Raw genomic sequence first — 19,078 nt, forward strand, 5'->3', positions numbered from 1 at the left:
TCGCGTTATTTCAAATAACAATAACAATAACAACAACAACAACAACAAAACTTTATCACTTACTAATAATATACGTTTAACAATTTAAAAAGAAAAATATTTTTCAATTGTTGCATAAATTGATTGTTAATTATTAATTGAAAAAAAAAAAAAAAAAAAGTAACAAATAAGTAAATAGATAAGTAAAAATTGCAATTTAAAAACAAACGTAAGATTTCATAAGTCGTCCGATTAAATTGGAATAATTAACTATTGATGCGAGAGGCAAAAAAAAAAAAAAAAAAAAAGAAAAAAAGAAAGTAATATAGAGATCGCAAATGAATCATTATATCCTTAAATCATTGGACAAAAGTAATTGAATCGATTACAAATTAATAATAATAATAATAATAATAATAATATTTAATAATTATAAAAGAAAAGAAAAGAAAAGAAATAAACGTAAAGTTTTAAAATGGTCCATCATAAACACGATGATTGAACGAGTTAATTATCGATCATTAATTATCAATCGAATAAATAAACGTAGATATAGGTGTGAGAGGAGTAAATTAGATACATTAAAGTAACATTGTTAAAGAAAAAAAAAAAAAAAAAGCGTAAATAATGTTTACTCGCGTTTAATCGATATACGCGATATACATATATATCCATCATTTTCAATTAACCTAATCGTTTGAAAATTCACAAGCATATATAAATTGGAATTTCGAAAGATATTTCAAATTAAATCTATGAAGGATCTGAGAGCTATGATTTTATTAAACAAATACTTCTCTCTCTCTCTCTCTCTAACACACACACACACACATATGTATGTACATATGCGCGTGCGTGTGTGTGTGTATTTGTATATATACTCAACTTCGAACATAATGTACTCGATCTACGAACGACCAGTCAGAAAATTGAATTCCAAAGGGCCTTCCTACTCGTATGAATGTCGAGATCGAATTGTTTGCATCTATCACGCTTCTCCTGAGTTCGTTATTCGTCTCGAATCGAATATGTGTGTGTGTGTGTGTGTGTGTGTATTTGTGCTTTATAAAAATGTAAAAATGAAAAATTAAAAAAAAAAGGAAGAAAGAAAAAAGAGAAAGAAATGAAATACAAAAGTGAGAAACTGAAGAAAGAAATACAAGCGGATTAATTTATTTATATATATATATATATTTGTTTATTTATAATAATTTAATTATTATGAAATAATAATTAAAATTTCTAATATATAAAGAAAGGATATATTTTTTTAATTATCGCTTATAATGAAATCATTGATGAAGTATATAATAGGAAATTAATATGAAAATAATTATACAAGAATGGAAATAATATATATGTATATATTTATATATATTATATATTTTTAGATATTATATACATACATACATACATATATATATATATATATATATATATATAAAATGAGGATATATAAATAAAAATATAGTATTAAGTAAAATAATAAAGATATAAAATAATAATATATTATATATATACACACGAATTATAAGAATTGAATATTTGTTTATTGAATCCCATATAAATTGATTTGTATGTGTATTGAATTTTATATGAATTGTTTATATGTGTATTGAATTGTATATGAAATGAATTGAATATGTGTGTATTGAACTGCATACGAATTAAATATATAAGTATTGAACTGCATATGAATTGAATATACAACGTATCGAGAAACTAAAAATAAAATATATATACATATATACGTACATATATATATAAATATATATATATATATATATTATTATTATAAATATATCAAACTTAAAGATATATAAATAAATATTTTCGATACATTTTTTACAAAAAAAAAAAAAAAAAAAAAAAAAAAGACACACACACACAATGGTTTCTATCGGAAAAAGTCAGAGTGATTTTGCTTTTTTCAAAAAAATAAAATAACAAAAAAAAAGTTACACATACACAAATACACACATTAATCAATGTTAACATATACACACAAATATTTCAATATTCTCGAAATTTACCTACGTACATATTATACATACATACTTATATACATATATACATACACAGAGAGAGAGAGAGAGAGAGAGAGAGAGAGAGAGAGAGAGAGAGAGAGAGAGAGAGAGAGATATGCACGTATACATATACGAAAATGCAAGCATAGATGAGCGAACAGTTTAAAAAATAACACCAAAACATTCTTCTTCTCACAAACACAAACGAACGAAGCATCATAGTTGGACATAGTCGTTGCATATGGTGATGTCCTCGTCCGTAAAATGCATCTCATGTTTATATGCATTTACCGATGTGCAAACGCACATATGCATGAACGCATACACACATTGTATAAATGCTTACATATATGTACATGCGTGAAACTATTGATGCAACGTCATATATTTATATACATATATATACATACATACATACATACATATATATACATATATATATATATATATATATATATATATATCCTTTAAGAGATACACGTTCTGGATGTTTATGTATCCAATTGGATGATTCTAACCATAAGTATTAAAATCGTGCTACCAAACGAGGCAACGTATCGACGATTTATTACGTGTCGGAAGAGACGATCGATATTTAAATCAAAACACAAATTGTCGGTTTACTTATCATCTAAAAAAAAAAAAATATATATATATATATATTCTTTCAAGTAATTCAAAACGGATATTCCTCGTTAAATCGTTTATTTAAATATTATTATAATCTCTCATTTTGATAAAAAAAAAAAGAAGAAAAAAATAAGCTTTTATACAATATATATGTCAATGTGAAATACAACAAATTAAAATAATCGATTATATGTAAAAATTTTTACCTGTGAGCAGATCAAATCGGCACAATATTTATTAATAATATTTATTAATAATATCATTGAAAATATTCGTTTTAATTTTTATAACGAATAAAATTTGTATCAATGATTATATAAAAATTATTTTGTATGGATATTAAATTAATCGTATGGATATTAAATTAATCGAACATATTTATTAAATAATAAATGTTTAAATATTATCTTATAAATGAGATTTAATCATTGTTATGTCAATAATGATCAGTTTATTAATATTTAACAAGATTAAATTAAATCGAACGATTGTCAGCTATGTTTGTAAAAAAGAAAAAAAAAAAAAAAAAAAAAAAAATCACAATATTATACTATACATTTTTTATTACATACATACTCCTCATTATACTTTTTATTACATAGATTATACCTCATTTATTTCTCATTATATCGCACAATATCATAATTATTGTCATCGTAATAAAAAAAAAAAATTATATATATATATATATATATATATATATAAAAAAAAAAAAAAAAAAAAAGAATCTTCAGATATTTTCAAGATGTATAATAATCTTTGACTCATTAATGGATCCATTTCTCATGAAATTGTTCCCGCTCATGGGATTGGGAATATAACGCCATATCGTGGACGTGTAGCAAATACATGAATAGGGGGTGTGGGAGATGGGAGAACGACCGACTTGTCATGGGATGAGGGAATGTCGAAATCAAGGTGCCGTTGGATTCGAATATTCCATAGAGGGTACATAACAAGGGGATGCATGCAGACACCTTCGTCTACTTATGTATATATATATATATATATATATATATATATATATATAATGTGTGTGTGTGCGTGTATATGTATTTAGAAAGGGAATGAATTATCATCGGTAATTTATGCACCGGAGAAATTTCCGCAATGCGGTTTCAACGTCCTACGAAGTTGCATCGTCGATGCATCACGTGTTATTCTCTCTCTCTCTCTCTCAATCTCTCTCTATATATATATATATATATATATATATATATATATATATATGTATATGTATCTCTGTATCTTTCTTTTGAATATCTAAGATCTATACGTGTGTCTCTTTTATAACATAGATTATAATTTGATATTACTTGATAAATATTCTGATAAATATTTCTTAATAAATTTTGAAATTTTTTATTTATAAATTTCTCATTAACACGTTCGTTAAGATTTTATCCAAAATTTTATAAATAATTTCTAGAAAATTAATAATTGATATATATATATATACATATATATCCTTTGATAGGTACGTTTCGAAATATTCAATTAGAATCAAATTAATCAAATTATTTTTTAATTGATTGATATAATGAAGGAATTAAAAATTTGTTTCTAATTTTAATCGTAAAAGTTTTGTTATTCTCTTAAAAAAAAAAAAGAAAAAGAAAAAAAGAAAAAGAAACGAATTATTCATATTTCATCGACACTTGAAAAATTTTCTTATCTACTACTTGTGTTTGTAGTTACAAAAAAAAATTAAAGAAAAAGAAAAAAAAAATAATACAAAAAAAAAAAAACACTAGACTTATAGCTTTACGATCTGCTATAAAGAAAAAAGAAAAAAGAAAAAAAAAAAAAAAAGAAAATCGATTTTTATAATCACTTAAAAATTTTTGATATATCCTATAGTACATACAATAGCGGTTAATAATATACATTAATATATTTATATATGTATATGTATATGTATATGTATGTGCATTTGTATATTACGACGAATGAAAATTATTCTACACTAAAAATAAAATGTTTTGCGATTGTAGCAAACCAACGTATCAGTTTGTTACTGTTGTCGTTGCATTTGCAGCTGCAGTTGCAGTTGCCAGGATCCTACAAGTGGTTGACCCTGGCCGCGACAGAGCGACTAAATGCACAGAAATGAATTGAATGAGAGAAAAGGAGGAAAAAAAAAGAGAGAGAGAGAGAGAGAGAGAGAGAGAGAGAAAGATAGAATAAAAAGAGAAACGATACTAAGTAGTTTCATCGAGTGTACTCGTTGGAATTTCTTTCAGAAAATTATGAGAAAGTAACTTCCTGCGATTATCGAAGATATCAACACGGCTTATATTTTCAATAAATTAAAAAGAAAAAAAAAAAAAAAAAAAAAAAAAGATAAGAAAGGAAAGAAGAAAAAAATAATGTAAATATATTCACTTGACATTTCAATATTTATAACATTCATTATAATAAATCTTAATTGTTAATTATAATATTGCAAAAATTCAATTGTCTCATATATTAAAATAATATAGATACATTAGATCTATTTATAATAATTATTTCTTATAATATTTATTATAATAATAATTTTCTATATTTCATTATATTTATAATTATTTTCTATCATATAAAACACACACATATACATATATCCGTAAATATATATAAAATATTAAGCAATGTTCTATACAATCGATTATTATATCGCAAAAATTATAATTATCATATGTTAATCAATCAAATTATTAAATTAAGAAGAAAAGGTATAAAATCTAATCATCGATATACATGTAAATAAATATCCATTTATTTATTTATTTATTTATTTTAAAATAATAAAAAGAAGAAGGAAAAAATAAGCCAAAATATTTTTTTAATATTCATTCCATAAAGGATGTTTCCAATTGTTAATAAATCTTCATTATTAAAATAAGATTATGTTTCGTCAAAAAAATGTCGGTCAAGAGTATTATCCTTGGATTTATTGTTGGCGTTAAACCATTATAAAATCATGAGTGATCGACAGCCTTAACATTACGACGCATTCCAGGTTTGTGCCTTTGAATTTCGAACGTTCATGACTGACGACGAAGGATGAATTCTTTGGTATATATATATATATCGATCCCATATCAAATATATTGTCCTAAAGGCGAAGGCCATAAAACGATTAATTACTAAATCTTATGAATTATTCATTGACCTTCATCTTAATATTAAATTCCAATGGTATTGTTAAATCTTAAACTTTTCATTATAGTTCAATCATACGACTTTGATATTAATTTTTTTATTATTATTACAGATTAAAAGGAAGAAAAAACAAAAACAAAAAAAAATCTTAATTCTCTTTTCATTCTCTCTACGTTAATTAATTAATTAATATATGTATATGTATATATATATATATATATATATATATATATATATGAAATATTAGTAATAAGTAATTAATAATAATTGAGAAAAATTATTAATAATAAATATTAATCTTGAATTTTGCTTTATATATATGTATACATATGTGATCTAAATAAATTGAAAAAAAAAAAAAAAAAAAAAAAAAGAAAAGAAAAGAAATAGAAAAACAAGAAGGAAAACAATTTTTTGTTAATCTAATAATAGTATTGTAATAAAATGAATCAAAAATGAAAAAGGGAAAAAAATTAAAAGAAAATATAAAATTCTTCTGTCCTATTAATAATACTGCAATAAAAATGCAATTACTTTATATTGCACCCAAGTATAAAATATTTTCAAGTTCTTCAAGAATTCAAGGAATTAAAAAAATATAGCACACTATATAAATCTCTCTCTCTCTCTCTCTCTCTCTCTCTCTCTCTCTCTCTCTCTCTTTCTCTCTCTCTCTCTTTCTCTTTCTCTCTCTTTGCGTGTCGATTCTTCTTTTTCTTCTTTTCAAACAAAATTATATCATTTTATATAACTATATAAAAACTATAAATAAATCAAAAAAAATTATGACGTATTATATTATCACCCATATATGAAATAAGTTAAAAAAAAAAAAAGAAAAAAAAACAAAACAAAAAAACGAAAAAAAGAACGAAAAAAAGAAAAAAAAAAAAACGAAAAGGAAGGAAAAATGAAAAAAAAGAAAAAATGGAACAAAATTTACTGATCAAATTATTAAAAGAAATCATTAATTAAACGCATACATACATACATATGTACGTACATATATACATACATACATACGTACATACATACATATAGACACACACACACACACACACACACATATATATATATATATATATATATATACAATAAAAATAGAAATTTCAAAGATATAAAGATAGAAATTCATAGTATAAAACGTCACCGTGGGAAACAAGAGCGAATTCTCGAAGCGTTCGACGAGTTTATACGAAAGAATACATACATACATACATACATCATACATACATTTATAAATACGTATACATAAAATTGTATGTATGTGTGCATGTATATATACGTATGAGAGATCTCCTCGTTGCAGCATAAATATAGACGTGTAAACAACGCGGACTTTGTGCAACCGTGCTCTCATCTTGTGGTTATGAGAAAAGAACATCATCCAAGAGTCTACGATTAAGCTCTCTCTCTCTCTCTTTCTCTCTCTCTCTTTCTCTCTTTCTCTCTCTCTCTTTCTCTCTTTCTCTCTTATTCCTAGTATCTCGACGATTTACATTCCGATCGTGCCATGCCACGATCGTGGCAACTGCTCGTAAATTTCTCCATAAGTCTCTTGTTAGTATGTATGTATGTATGTATGTATGTATTTACGTATATACATGTATTATAATCGTTACGAGAGTCTGCTGGATCATTCTAATCAATTTTTAAATATAAAAAAGAAAAGGAGATAAAAAGTAAAGGGAGATAAAAATAAAGTACGATTCGAGAAAAATTTCTATTAAAATTATAGAAACAACTTCTCGATCAATGATTAATGAATTATTAATTATTTTTTAATTAAATTTATTCGATTATTCAATTGAATTATTAATCATTTGTTATTAATTATATTCATTTCAATATTATCGTTTTATAATTTTTTTAATGTATCATATTTAATAAATACGTAAATCTTACGCGTATATGATAAATTAAATCATTGATATTATTGATACTATATTAATTAATGATAAATTAAATCCATTGATATTATATATATATGTATATATATATTTGTTAATAAAATCGTTTGGACAATAATTATCGTATATATATTTTTGATCGGTATAATTATTGTCAATTCATTCGATTTCATGGATTAATTTTTTCCACCCTATACTTTAATGAAAATGAAATGATTTAAAACTAGACTTATCTTAAAAGAATGATCAACAATTCATACGAGAAAGGAACGATCCATATTACATTAAATTTGTTTTTTTTTTTTTTTTTATTGAATTAAAAAAAAATAAAAAAACAGGATAAATAAATAAATAAATAAAAATGAAAAAGAAGAAGAATTGTGCAATTATCGATTAATCCTAACAATAGTCAATTAATTATATATCCTAATCTTGAACTAAGGATCTACGAAAGAATCGTGAATCGTAAATACAAGTATCGTAACATACATTAACGATGAGTATAGATCTTTAGTGATCTTTATCGGTTCGCACACGTGTTGTTAATGTACATAAAATATATATACATATATACATATATATATATGTATATATAAAACAAAAAATGAAAGAGAGAGATAGAGAGAGAGAGAGAGAGAGAGAGAGAGAGAGAGAGAGAGAGAGAGAGAGAGAGAGAATGATCTAAAAGAGACGAAGAAGAGTAGGATCGGTACCACACATGGAAGAAAGAAACGCATCGAGTGCAACGTTAATGACATCATCGAGTTGCACGTGCACCATCTGCGGTACACCTGCACTTCCCTCTTATCGGTGCACACAACGTGTTTACATCGGATAGCGAACAAGTACAAGAAGAAGAAGAAGAAGAAGAAGATGACGATGATGATGAAGAAGAAGAAGAAGAAGAAGGACTTATATATTATATATAGATTACATAGACATTTTCCATCTGTGTCGTCTTCTCTTCTCTCAACACTTTTATAGTTGTCCTTTATGTTCGAACAGAGCTTTATACACTTGACTAACCCGTTGTAATATCGTTCTAATATCATTAAACGTCATCCCTATTTGTTCAATTACTTTTCTCTTCGTATCTACGATCTATATTAAATTTCAAATAATTTATATATTAATTTATTATTATATTTTGTATATAGATCTTTTTCAATGTATTCATTATATGTAAATTTTTTTATATCTATTTATTAATTATATATATATATATATATATATATATATATGTATATTTGTATTTTCTTTTTTCAATGTACAGATATATATTATTGTATTGAGATTTGAATATAAATTATTTATGAATGTATATTTGTATATATGTATTTATTTGTGTGTATTTTAAAATGTATGTAAACATCTTTTTTATCTATGTATGATACGTCTGATCTTTTTCAACATTAGATAATTTTTCATATATGTAGATTTTCTTTTTTTTTTATGTATCCACTTATTTATAAATGTATTTTTATATTATGCAAATATATTGTATGAATGTACATAGATTCTTTTTTGTCACATAGTATTTGCATTTACATAAATTTTTGTATGTTTATCTATAAATATGCATATCTGTATTATTCAATGTATGCACACTTGATTGTATCTAAAATATATTTCCATTAAATATATTTCTAAAAATATATCTTTGTATTATTGACAATATGTATGCTTAAATGCATCCTAAATCTTATTCAATGTGTGACATTTACATATGTGTAGATTTTACTGTATCTATTTATCAGTAAATATACTTTGTACTTTTGAAATATGTATATATAATATATCTATGATATTTATACATATGTAAATTTTTATGTACTTATTTAATGAATGCATAGATATGTTTATATTTTTTGAATGAATGATATTTGTACGTTTTGTTTATCTACTTATTCACAAACTAATATTTGCATTATTGATAATATGTATATTTGAACATCTAGCATGTAGGTTTTTTTTTTATAGTATGATATTGTTGTATGATTTTTATATAGTTATTTATAAATATATGATTGTATTATTGAATGCATTTAGATCTTTTGAAATGAAAGTTATTTATTATCTACCATAATAATTTTTTTATACTTATTCATGTATATACATATATATATATGTGTGTGTGTGTATAGAAAATATTATAAGATATATAAATCTATTACTTTAATTAAAAGATAAATCACGATGATAGATCTTTCTTTTTCTCTATTTTTCTCTCTTTTCAAACGTTTCACAAAATTTCGTTCATGTAATGCTATCGTTTTATTCCCCAGAGTGTTCCGCCTTTAATGAATTAAATTAATTCGTTAATAACAGATTATGCAATTTCTGCAACATCTATGTATATATATATATATATATATATATATATATATATATATATATATATATATATATATATACATGTATGTATTCTCATATTTAGTTCTATAAACAAGACGATAAATATTTTGCAATTCGTAAATAACGTTCTCTCGACGCGATAATTGAAATTTTCAATAAGACCTTTCTCGTAGATTATGCAAATCTCTCTTTTTGTTTATTTTTATTTAAGCACGTATATATATATATATATACATATATATATTTATTTATTTAATTATTTATACATATATTACCTTGACATCATTCGTGCATGAACAAAATGCAAAAGCTTTTGATCCTCTCCTTACTTGTTATTGCAAATTAAAAACATTTTTGCAAGTATTTATGTAAATGAAAAATAACAAGAGAGAGAGAGAGAGAGAGAGAGAGAGAGAAAATTAAAAAAGAAAAAAGAAGAATTTGCAAGAATATGCATCTCTCTCTCTCTCTCTCTCTCTCTCTCTCTCTCTCTCTCTCTCTCTCGAAATTTATGCATAATTATAAAAGTATAATCATGCGATAACATGAAAAAAATGACGGAAGGTTGGCATTATTAAATGCGATACACGGTAAATGAAAAGTTCTTAAACACAATTACAATATAATCAATTACAATCTTCTTCGAGATTTTTTTTTTAGGTTAGCTTTTTACTTTTTTTTTACAAATTGTAAAACTACAAGTCTAGGCTGTTAAAATTACACGTTTAATTACAAACCGCTTACAAACTCTTGGATAAAGGAAAAAAGTATTAATTGATTTTTAATATCAACTTAGGAACTTTCTACCCACCCTGTATTTACTTTCGATAAACTTTCTCTCTTTCTTTCTCTCTCTCTCTCTCTCTCTCTCTCATACTATTTTCTTACCAATAGATCATCTTGATCGAATCGATAAACTTTATGCTTTATTTGGTAAAATTATTCTAGTCAAAGTTGAAATATCTTACATCGAATTCTTTGAAAATTGCCTTTTCCTCATGGATCGGAAGTTATTCTTTCGTGCTTTGGTTATCCTCGATTTGGGTCAACGATAGTATATATTCATAGGTTAGAAACTGCGTACGAATAAACTTTAAGCTTGAATACATATATATATATATATATATATATATATATATATATATATATATATATGAATGTACATATGTATGTATATTTACACGATAAAATACGATTTCCTCTATACGTTTTTTCTTCATATTTTTTCTTATTTTTTACATCTTATATATAATTTATAATATATAACATATATATATATATACACACATATATTCAGAATACGTAAATTATCATATCATTTAGATAAAAAAAATATGCGAATATATATATATATATATATGTATACATATATAATAAAACGAGAAATTAACATACCCTTTTCCGCACGTCCTTTCGTAGTACGTACTCTTGTTTGTAAGAACGTTCTGGCGTACGAATGTATATCACGGTAAACGTTCGTCAGGACTCGTAAATTTTCGGCAACACACGAAGGTGAAGGACACTCGTTAGTCTCTTTATAATCTCGCGACGAAAGAATAATACACATGTCACATAATTATATCTAACATTTTTAATTTTACAAATATTATCTGATCACATTCACTTACGTTGTTTCACTTATGTAGTTACGTATATATATATATATATACACACACACACACACACACGCGCGCACATTATACGTATATATATATATATATCTCCTTATGTGAACAAATTCGTTCGTTCGATATTTATTTTCGTTTTTCGTAATTCACTTTACGACGTTTCGAAGAAATGATGTTTCGTGGAAAATGAGATGAAGAAGAAAAAAAAAAAAAACGATCTAAGACCTTACTGTCGTCGAACATCCTCCCTGCGTATCCATTTCAACCATATTTTATTCTCACATTTTATTACTTTCTTTCTCTACGTAAGTACGTACGTACGTACGTACGTACTTACATGTGTATCGTATAAAGGTTAATAATTCTCGTAGTTTCGATCGATAAATCACTATTGCTTTTTTCTTTCTTTCTTTTTTTTTGTCTCCATCAAATTTATGACGAATCGTATCGTATTAAAGATTTATTATACGCGTCGTGTATGAAATAAATAGGTAAACTGTTATAGCGCATGCGCGAGCCGAATCACGTGACCGTATCTTCTCACATAAACGCCATTTTGGATCGTCGAACGTTAAGCGATTAGTACGGGATTTACGTCGTTCCTCGTAATTACAGGTAATTAAAGAATTATTTTCTAACGTACAATATCGTACCATATATCAATCGATAGTTAAACACGCCTTTTCTAACACGTGTTATTTTCAAGTTGAGACAGACTCGGGTTAAAGAGATATTTTCGTTGAAAATAGAAATGATATTATTTCGTCGTATTATTCTTATTTCATTTCTTGCCTTTTTCTTCTTTTCCATTTTGCAAAATTTTCTACTTTATTTATCCCAACACGAGTTCTCATATTTTTCTGATCGTCCATTTATTCGTAATTACAGTATCAGTAATAATTTTTTAATCGATCGAATTTTGTATCACGTTTTTTCTTTTCTTTCATATACATGTATATTATGTATCATATATATCACATACATATATACATATATGTATCTTTTTTTCTTGTTTCTTTTTCATTCTCTATCTCTTCCTTTTCATTTTTTCTTTTTTTTTACATATATACGTACATATAAATGCATATATATACCTATGCTCGCATATAGACATATATATATATATATATATATATATATATATCAATTTTATGCTATATACACACACACATATATATATACGTATTATACACATGTAATAATTTTATTTCTTTTTTTCTCATTTTCTCTCTCTCTCTCTCTCTCTCTCTCTCTCTTTTTACTCTTTCCCTCGCATACGCACAAATACATAATCGTATATACAATACATAAGCATAAAGAATTTAATTCTTATATAATGCAGTCTCACATTTTTCTGGTTTCTCCAAGAATTCCAAGAATTGAAAAAAGTATAGCACGATATATATATATATATATATATATATATATATAGGTACGTATATACATGTGTACATATACCAGTTTATTAATGTATTACGGATAGGTAAGAAATCTATCTCTTTTTAAAGCATTAAACGAGAAAGAGAGAAAGAGAGACAGAGAGTGTTGTATGATACAGAAAGAGAGAGAGAGAGAGAGAGAGAAAGAGAAAGAAACAAAAAGACAGAGAGAAAGAGAGTAAATGTGTGAGAGAGAGAGAGAGAGAGAGAGAGAAAGGTAATATTCGGAATGTAAATAATCGTTGACTCATATTTTTGTTTGCAATTCCAGGAAATTATTCCTCGGCCAAGGACGTATACAGAGCTTGTTAAAACGTGTTTGTTAAAGGACAAAGAAAAAGCCAAAAGGTTTCTCCGAAGCGAACGTTCTTTTTCCTATTCACGTATAAAAGTAAGTCAATTTTCTACGACGTAGGTATTTAATACATATTTACTCACACACACACATATGTATATATATATATATATATATATATATATATATACGTACTATATGATATGTAATATAATTTTTATCATGGAAACAATCGTTAACATCTAAAAAGAAAGGTAATAAAGTACGTGCGTTCTTACAATTTTTATAATATTCTAATACGTTCGTCATATATTATAAATAAGAAAAGATATTAATATACTTTATAGATTATTTAAATATTCAAAAAATTTTTATTAACGATTGGATCTAACGATATATTAGGGGGGAGGGAGGGAGGGACCTGAAAGTAATGCCGTTTCTGCGCATATCGATATTTCATTGTGATTAAAAATAAAAATTTGTTGAAAATATTATTCGTTTGATTTTAATTTAAGAAAGCGACATTACTTACCGGTCACTCTAATATATATATATATATATATGTTTGTTATAATTAATAATTATATAATGTCTTCATTTTTATGTTTCAGATGATCATTATAATCGCGTCGCGAGATAAGAAATAAATCGAGTGTTGGATCGTTCAAATCGAAATGAAAATCGTGCAGTAGAAGCAGTGCTTGTTCGTTTATTATATTTCTTTGTTTTCTTTTACTTTTTTTTTATTTTTTTTTTTTTTATTTTTTTTTTTTATAATTTCAGTCAATAGATATATAAATTCGCGAAGTGGTAGAGTCAGTGTTTTTGTTACGTTCCCGGAGGATACTCATCGTGGAAACTTCGAGGTTGACTTTAAAGTGAGTAAAATTACATTTTTAATAAAAAAGTTTCCTCTATAATTGGTATGATTTATTACTTTTTTTTTGTTTTTTTTTTTGTTTTTAATTTTGTTTGTTTGTTCGTTTGTTGTTTTTATAACAATCATACCGATAACAATGTTTTTCCTTTTATTTCCAGTAACGTCGTTGCATACATGCGCGATGCAGAATCGAGTAAATCGTGTGTTGTTTCGTTTAAATAGAAGGGGGAAAAAAAAAAAAAAAAAAAAAAAATAAAGAAATGAAAATTAAAAAAAAAAAAGAAAGGCTCGCGAGGTAGAAGCAAGTGTTGTTTGGTCATTATAATATATTTCGCGTTATCGCGATTAAAATGATTTTTAAGGAACCACCACACCCACCATTGTGTGTAATTATAATCGACTGCGCGCAATGCAGTCAATTGCGTAGGAGTTCAATATTTTTCGTACATACAAGTTTTCTTATTATTATTATTATTATAATTATATGTATTTTTTTTAAACAGTCTCACCAGTAAATTATTGTTAATTATATTTAATGATAATAATTAAATAATAGAAAGGATGAGCGTATTAAATTCAGTGACCGACCATCGTCTCTCATTAATTAATAAATAATTATCGCGAATTAGAGTCAGTGCATCAATGAAGATGAGTTTCAACCAAACGTCATTATGTCTGTCAACTTCATTGTCAAACGCCTACGTATACATCCATCCTCGATTTTGATCTACGTCGTGGGAATGAGTGTTCTGGAGCCATCAGAGAACTTCTTCAAAGTATTGTAGTAAGTGAACGAATTATATATATATATATTTTTTTTTTTCATTTTTGATATTCAATATCTATTTCTACTTAATATAGTGTAGAACGATTGAACGAGATAAAAAGGGGTGGGAAGGTTTACTGCTTATTAATATATATATGTATATTTTTTTTTTTTTTTTTTTTTGGTTTATTCTTCTTGGATTTATTCATTAGCGATAAGTCCTTAAAATTGTCTATGACGTTGTTTTATATACGGAAATTATATATTCGTATATAATAAATTTGAAAAATTATATAAGATATTATATATCCATATATATAACGAGCATTATTAACAAAAGAATAAAAAATATTTGAACGCTAGCCGCAATTATTATTTTGATATCATTTATTTGAGTAATATGAAAAGAGAGATTAAAGAAAATAAATAAATAAAATTAAATTAAAAAGAAAAGAAATTTATTTTATATAATTAATATTAAACGCAATATAATGTTCGAATGTTTGAAGATAAATTTGAAATAAATGTACGCGTGCATATGAACGTTTGTATCATTTCTAACGATTAGATGCGCATATTAGAAATTTGAAAATAATTAATAAATAATAATCTTTGCGATACAATTTTATCCCTAATAGAATGGGATAATATTTTGATCGAATCGATGAATTTTCGATTCGATCGTATTCCAAATATTCGAAAAGAATATTCATTGAACGTAACTATGATTAAATACGTTAATTATTAATCTCTCGTCGATTATTAAAATCTAGGAAACATTTGTGTGTGATGAGATCTAATGAGAACGATATTACTTCTACGATTTATTTAATTCTTTTTTTCTTTTTTTTTTTTCTTTTTTTTTTTTTTTTTTTTAAATACAAATTATATCTTTATTTTTCGTCTTAATCTTAAATCATTAATATAAATATCAAATAATATTTTAATCCTCCAATAAATCATTATTTGCGATAATTCATATCTAATATTCTTCTAATATAAAATTATTGAATAATAATAATAATAATAATAATAATAATAATAATAATAATAATAATCTTCGTTCGAATAGAATCTTATTAATTATATTAATCCCTTACGTATAAATTTTTTTACGTAGAAAAAAATTCCATCGAAAAAAAATTAATTATAATATAATATAGTCGAAATAGAATAACATTGATTACTTAAGTATTCATCTTTAAATATTATAATTAATCATTGAAGTTTCATTATATATACGTACATATGTAAAATGAACACTCTTAACATTCTGTTGTCTTTTTAGCCTGAAGGAAGATAAAGATTAAATATATATATATATATATATATATATATATATATATATATATATATATATCTTTCTGTATGGTTCTATAATATTATCTCGTTACGTTTATCGTATAATGCGTGCACATGATGGAACGTCATTTGAAATGATTAGTTTTAAGTTTATCTGATATTAATCATTCACTCAAAGTCAGAACCATCATGTTCTTATACGTTTCGATATCTATATATGTATGTTGGTAGTAGTACTCTTAAAATCATTAAAGTGAGAGAGAGAGAGAGAGAGAGAGAGAGAGAAAGAGAGAAGACGAAGATGTTAAAACATTCACTATTCTCTTTCTCTCTTTCTCTCTCTCTCTCTCTCTCTCTCTCTCTCTCTCTCACTTCTTCTCTCTGTCTGTCTCTCTTTCTCATGCACGTGTAAGCGTTCTGTTTATATGATTATTTTTCCATGTCTCTTTCTCTTTCACACTTGTCCTTTTTCATCTTGACATTACACACGAGGTACGATAGTTTAGAAGGTTTAGAGATAGAATAGTTCGAGTACCGATTGATATATACTAATAGCGTACTAACGTTTCTACGTGTGTGTGTATATATATATATATATATGTATATAGATAAAAGGAAGATATATTGAATCGATTCTTTCGAGCTTTTGGATTTAATTTAAGAAAATCTGAAAATAAGGAGGAATATTTTTTAATAAATTCTATTCGATTTATTGATTTTATTTTTCAATTGTAATAATAAATAAAGAAACAAAAAAAAAAAAAAGATTACCAGAAAAAATAAACGCGAAGATTTTCGTTGTATCATCATCGTCGTATAGTTCTTATAGTTCATCGACTTCATTATACTCGTTCAAATATTGTAAGAAAATGAGAATATTAAAAGATGCGCGATATTTGATTTTATTCTTTGTTATTATTTATTTCTTTTGCTTTTTTTTTATGTTTATTTTTATTCGTTTCAATTTTAATGTTCACCAAAAAAAAAAAAAAAGAAAGAAAAGAAATAGAACAGAGAAGAAATAAATAAATAAATAAATAAATAAATAAATAAATAAATAAAAAGAAAGGTGGGAAAAATTTTGCAAGAAATCTTTTCGTACAATTTACTTTTAATGAATGATATTGTTATTATATAAATAATATAATTTTATAATATATAATAAAATATATATATATATATTTTATAAGTATTTTAAATTTGTTCGATATTAATAATACCGAGAAAAACGAATCGATTTTTCATTATCTCCATGTGTAATAGATAAGAGTTAGAGAGAGGGAAAGAAAGGGTGGGAGAAAGAGAGAGAAAGAGAGAGAGAGAGAGAGAGAAAATGCGGAAGACGCGTAATTAAAGGAAAACGAAAAGAGCTTCCTCGACTGTTGGCTTCTTCGCGAGCCGATCTATAAATACGAATGGCTGTTCGTCGTAAGGCCGGTGGCCCGCATAAGCCTTGCTTTATTAATTTAAACTTCCTCGTGGTTGTGAAAGAGAGATAGATAGATAAATAGATATATAGATACAGAAAGAGAGAGAGAGATAGAGATAGAGAGACTGTTGTGTAGGTGGAAGAAAAGAAGAAAAAGGATACACATTGTTATTCTCGTCATTTTCTCAGCGAATTCTCTTTACTAATATTCTTTTTCTTCTTTTGTCTTTTTTTTTTTCGGAATTTAATTAAAACACTCTCCCTCGAATTTGATCACTAAATATTACTAATCGTTAATATTATGATGGTAGTACGTTAAAAAGAGAAAGAGAGGGAGTGAAGGTGGTTAACTTTTCACTTAGTCATGTGAAATCAAATTGAAATTAATCTTACATTTATTTCTTTTTATTTCCCGTTCTTGTCTCTTCTTTTCTTTTTTTTTTTTTCTGTTTCTTTTTTGTTTTTGTTTCTTTTCTTTTTTTTTTTTTTTTTTTTTTTTTTTTTTTCTTTTTTTCTTTCGTTCTCCTTTCGTTCTCCTTTCTTCGCTGATATTTCACGTTAATGATAATTGGAGATAATTCTTTAAGAAGTCAATTATGAATTCGTTCTTTTAGTACTGATTTTTTTTTTCTTCTTCTCTCTTTTTTTTTTCTTTTTCTTTTTTTTTTGTAAGAAATATATACGAAGACGATCTTCGAAAGGATCGAAATAATTAACGATGTGATTTGATTTAATATTTTTTAACTGTTAATTATGAAAGTGATCTATGAAGGTAGTACACACACACACACACACACACTCACACACACACACACGCACACGCACACGCATACATACACATACGCACAATCTTTCTTTTTAAATATTTTAATTTATACGTTTCGAGAAATGAAAAAGAAAAAAAATATTCTAATTTATAAAATATTTCAATCTCTTTCTTTTCTTCTTTCGTTCCTTCTCCTTTCTTTTTTTTTTCTTTTCCTTCTTTCTTTCCTTCTTTTTTTTTTTCTTCTTTTTTTTTTCTTTTTTTTCTTTTTTTCTTTTTTCTTTCTTCTTGTTAGATACTACTTAAACCTTTCGTCGATTATTGCGACACGGATTGTTAATTGAGAGAATGATCGATGTATTTGAACGTGACGTCATAATGGCCGATAACGATATAAAGCGTTATAAAATGTAGTGTACGTCGATTTCGAGAAGTGATCAATAAATTTGCTTCCTCTTCATTTGAAAATCAAATGATCGCGCGAGTTAGCTAGCTCTAGCGTTTGAATATGGTTAGAGGGAGAGAAAG

The 19,078-nt window shown here is 25.4% G+C and overlaps 1 protein-coding gene across 1 annotated transcript in view; it reads left to right on the plus strand.

The window, feature by feature from the left end:
* Positions 1–12,217: 12,217 nt before the first annotated feature.
* LOC124955081 (natterin-3-like) overlaps positions 12,218–19,078 on the plus strand; it is a 54,270-nt gene continuing 47,409 nt past the window's right edge. Inside the window, exons 1-4 of the mRNA XM_047508982.1 lie at positions 12,218–12,288; positions 13,384–13,503; positions 14,019–14,285; positions 14,446–15,071. The gene's annotated coding sequence lies outside the window, so the exon portion shown is untranslated. The remainder of the gene's footprint in view (positions 12,289–13,383; positions 13,504–14,018; positions 14,286–14,445; positions 15,072–19,078) is intronic.

Source organism: Vespa velutina, chromosome 17, assembly GCF_912470025.1.
Source record: "Vespa velutina chromosome 17, iVesVel2.1, whole genome shotgun sequence".
In the NCBI taxonomy this organism is placed as follows: Eukaryota; Metazoa; Arthropoda; class Insecta; order Hymenoptera; family Vespidae; genus Vespa; species Vespa velutina.